Below are 5082 nucleotides of genomic sequence, written 5' to 3' on the forward strand. Positions count from 1 at the left end.
ATATAATTTAAAATTTATATATGAATTGGTGAGCTAACTCAATTCACCATAGGTTTAATTAGGGTGAATCGAGTTTTTAGTGGACTGAATTCAATTTTGAATTCAATTTTGACTCTGCTGAAATTTGTATTATTTTTTAAACTTAATCCGATTCAAACTCGTAGTGGATCAAGTTAATCCATAAATTTTAATCTATTTTGACAATACTATTTTATTATTGTAGACATTTTTTTTCTTATAACTTTTTCTCCTTGATTAAATTAGTTCTTAAAAAGTATATGACACAATCAATTTAATTTCCTAACACGACAAGAAAATTATTCAATTTTGTTCTTTTGTTAGAAGATATTTGTTAAAATTATTGTCTTCATCTATATTTGTTAACAAGTCAAGTTGTACACATGACATGTGATAGCTTAAATTATTATTTTTTATTTTTCAATAATTGTAATATTATAAAATATTATTTTTTAAAATTTAATCACTTAATTGTATATAAAATATTAACAAAGATATTATCATTTTTTTCCATATTGCTCATATATTTTACCTTCCTTTCGTATAATTTGTTATTCATTTTTTTTTCTCATCAGTCTAAAGTGTGTTGAGTCGTAGTCTTAAGAGTTAATATTGATTTTAGGGAAATGTTTCTTTGACAATAGAATTTTGACAACGATTTGCCAACGACAGCTGTTGTGCTCTCATTGGCTGGAATTATTAATTTTTTTTAAATCAAAACAAGAGAGGGGAAGGGCATTTGTGGAAAAGGGTTTCTGGAATACAAACAGTTCGTGCCTAAGAAAGTTTCTCTCTCCACGAAATCATCTCTCTGTCGACACCAAACCCAAACTCTCGCTCCACGATTTCGAACTCTGCCGACGCCATCGAAGACGTGTATCTTCATCTCTGTCCGCCAATATTTGTATCTTCATCGAAGACGTGTATCTTCATCGAAGACGTGATTGATTTCATCTCCGTCCGCCATTGAAGTGTTGGTTGGAAGTATTGTTCAGGGCGAACATTGTCATCTATTCTCCAAAGGGGAGGTTTTTTTGCTGTCGGCGTTCTTACTTGGTGGGTTTCGTTCGGTTTTAATGTATTTTGTGACTTTATTCCAACATGCCGTTGTTACATGCACGTAATGTATTTTGTATCTATGTGAATGATTGTGAACTCTCTAACCCTCGGTCTTATGGATTGTTTGTCGTGTCCACGTATTGTCTTTGCTGCTGCTTTGGGTTACACTTTTTAATTTGAAACCTTAAATCCTGAAATCAATAATTGTTTCCCTGAGGGTTAGAACAGTTTGAAGGATTTATTTGGTTTTTCTTTGGTTGAAAACATTTTCTTTAATTTGTGGCATCACTTAGTCGAAAGTTGATCCAAAATAACTTTATTCACAATTGTTCTTAAGAGCAAGAATAAAAATGATAATAAGAACTTATTTTTTCGCATGTTGTCAGTAGTAGAATGGTTGGGTGATTGTTATCTTGTTACAGTCCTTAATCTTAGTGATTGAGAATCAATGTACAGGGCATGTATTTTAGGTTAAAATGTCACCTTGATGCCATTTTGTATGATTAATGGATAAATAGTATGTCAAAATTCTTTGAAGTACGAAAATTCTGACTCATGTGGATTTATCATTTAATTTCTGAGTAGTCTTTGTTTTGAAATAACTACAAAGTGACTTGGTTAGAGTTTGGTTCTTTGTATTTGAATAAATAGCGCATTATTTTTAGGTGATATATGAAATCTGTTGTGTTTATTATTATTTTTAACTGTATTATAATTTGTCGTTGTAGGTGTTTGAATTTTTCACATATGGAATCGTCTAAAAGCAATGTAAGTACAGTTCTGTAATGTGTCTTTTGTTTTGACTTTTCGGAGCAGTGAAATGGACTTTGTTAATTAATACTGTTTTACAGTGGCAATGTCGAGGTTGGGTGAAATCATCGTATGTTGTGCACATGAATTCTTTGCTACAATCCAGGCACGAGAGGTGCATACAACAAACTCCTTTTAAATGGTTTTTAGAGATTGTAGATCCGATAGAGCTGAACATGAAAATGATGAAACAATTGGTTTGTCGATGGGTTCCGCCCCATCAATCATTTAGAGTTAGGCAAGAAATGGTTCCTTTTAATGTTTTGGACGTGGTGATGACTTTAGGGTTAGGAGTAGGTGGGTTGGAGGTTCCTTTTGATGAAACAGTTGTAGGTAAAGTTGGAGAGTTGTTTAATTCCAACACAATCACATTGAAAGACATGATAACCATTTTTAATAACATTGTTGTTAATGAAGATATCGATGTAGATGTCGTATGTCGTTTGTATATATTAGTTTGCTTTGTGGTGTTTTTATTTCCTAGAAAGGCAAGACGTGTTTGTAACATGCCTTTTCTAGTTTTAGATGATTTGGATGCTTTATGTAATTATGATGGAGTACGGCCATACACACATATCTTGTAAAGAGTTTAAATAGATGTAATAAGAAAATTTTGACTGGAGAGATTGAAGATTCTCTAAGCATTAGTGGGGCTGCTGCTGTTTTGCAGGTATGGTTCTTTGTTTATTTTTTTTTTTGGTATCAATTCTTATTATTAAGTTAATTAATTGAATGTAAGAAGTTTGGTGATGACTTTTTTTTTTGCTTTCATTGTAGCTTTGAGTGTATGAACGACTGTGTTTGCATGGTAATACTTCTCTTAAGGTATTTCCACAGATTCTGCGATTTCGTTCATTAGATTATGGCACGGCAGAAATAGAAGTTTTGTTCTAGAAAGGAAAGGTAAGTAACTTTGTCAACACATAATATTTATGTTATTTTGTGAATTCTAGAGTTGTTAGTTGAATGAGAAGATGAATTTCGCTTTTGTTAGGTACAATTTGATTGGTACCTTTCATCCAGTGATCCTCAAAATCCTATCATCCGTGTTGCATTGAATATGGGTGCTGTGGGAACCAGTGACGAAGCACCTTAAAAAGGTGATGGTAGTTATGAATCTGCACTTGCTTCAAGAGTGGAGAAAATAAAAAGAAACAACCAAAGAATGAGAAACCTAAAGGATGAAATAGCTGCTTTAAGGAAGGAACTTAGTCATCAAAGAAAGAAGAGAAAATTTGCACAATATCCTTCCGTTCATGTTGCTGGTGAGGGGAATGAAGAAGCAGCAGCAGGTGCCGCACATGAAGCAGCAACATATGTAGAAGCTGCAGCTGAACAAGGTGCACATGAAGAAGCTTTACCTGAAGGAAGTGGACATGCAACACCTTTTTATGATAGAGCTGCAGATGAAGAAGTTGGTGATGAAGAATCCGTAGAGCAGCCAAGAACTTTCATCAACATTGGTGATGACGAGGAGGATGAAGTAAATGTTGTTGTTGAACCGATGGTTGTAGAGCCGTTGTATACCTTTGTAGGTGATCCAAGAGAAACGGTTGATGTGTTTATTTTGTACTTCCTTGCGACGCGCAAAGGCATTGTACAGAGGTAACATGCGATGACTTTATTTGTATTTGTTCACTATTATATTTGGTACCTGATATGATTTTGTAAATTTTTCAGCTATGTTTGTGAAATAATGGGTCAATTGCTGACCACCAAGGATTGTAACTCTTTAGGGCATAGAGAATGTGTAGACAACATGGTAATTATAGAGTTGACCTGTATTAATGTTTTTTTTATTGTAGAAGTTGAATAAGTTCATGTTACAATAATGTTTTTTTTCGTAGGTTATAATTTTTGCAGCAACCATGTTCATGTACTTTGAGAAAAGGTCGACTGGATCCATAAAGCGGATTATATTCAGTCCAATGTTTGCGGTAAAAGCTTTAATTGCAGTTTGTTTATTTTGTCTTTATATTGGCTATTCTTTCATGCACACGGTTGTATATTGATTAAGTATGTCGTTTTTTTTAAGACCCATTTTTTGAACGACAATAAAAAAAGAATTGCCAAAAGACATGTGTGGCAACTTAGTGATTACCAGGCTTATTTCCGAAATGATCTAGTGAGAGTGGAAGATTTATTGAATGCTGATTGGGTAAGATTACTGAACTTTTTAATTAGGTAGTACTTAATTTAATATGAAACTCTTATTTTGACTTATTAGAAATAAATTTTGTAGGTGTTCATCCCAGTTGTTAGTAGTGGTCACTGGTGGTGCTATGCACTGAAGGTCTGCACCATGCAGTTTTTTGTGATTGACTCATTGGATAAGGGAATAAGAGGATGTTCTGGGATTGACAAAAGCATTGTATGTTTTAGAGTTGTTGTTGAGTGGTAAGTAATTTAATCATTCTTTATTTGACCTTGTTTTGATTATTTGTGTACAAAACAGGCTAAAAATATTCAACACTTTTGGGGTTTGCTTACAACTACATTGGAAGATTCTAAGATTGGTTTGATGATGTTTGTTAATATTAGATCATCTTTTGTTTTGATATATTTTTCAAAACTGTTTTGCACACTTTTGACAGGTTAATCTTTGGAATAACATTATGTGAGACAAACTAAATGCTCTGGTAATCGATTACAATGGCAGTTGTAATCGATTACAGCAGCATGACAGCAAACAGATGAAGTGGCGCTGCANACACAATTAATTACCTCCATCAATTCTTCATAACTTCCACCACCCAGTTTTAAAATCACGGCCACTCTAACCGTTACCCACCTCACCCACTACCCCATTACTTATTAATTATGNTTATAACCCACTTGGCAAAAGGAAAACGTTCCTCACTGCAAATTAATCACAACATCCATTCCTCATTTCAAAACCCTAAAGACCACTAATGGCGGATCGTGCACAGAAGAAACAGCGGGCTTCCTCTTCCAAAGGGGGATCTCGAAGTCGCCCATCACCTTCCCCTCCAACGTCGCCACCATTAACATGTAATGAAATGTTCTCTAACGACGAGCAATACGAAAGGTTCGCTGCACATTTCTATGAGCGTACAATCCTTGAAGGGAAGTACCTTGACGACGTGTTTTTGGAAGCCGGAGAATTCGAATTCTACGACATTTTGACAAAGGCTGGGCTAAGTCAATTTGTTGCTTTTAGACGCCACTACTACC

At 34.4% G+C, this 5082-nt stretch overlaps 1 long non-coding RNA gene across 1 annotated transcript; it reads left to right on the forward strand.

The window, feature by feature from the left end:
- Positions 1-3627: 3627 nt before the first annotated feature.
- On the forward strand, positions 3628-4176 carry LOC111242246. The gene is made up of 3 exons (XR_002669026.1): positions 3628-3649; positions 3735-3824; positions 3923-4176. It is a non-coding gene; the product is annotated as an uncharacterized LOC111242246 (long non-coding RNA).
- The last annotated feature ends 906 nt before the right edge of the window (positions 4177-5082 follow it).

This window comes from Vigna radiata, chromosome 8 (genome assembly GCF_000741045.1).
Source record: "Vigna radiata var. radiata cultivar VC1973A chromosome 8, Vradiata_ver6, whole genome shotgun sequence".
NCBI classification, from domain to species: Eukaryota; Viridiplantae; Streptophyta; class Magnoliopsida; order Fabales; family Fabaceae; genus Vigna; species Vigna radiata.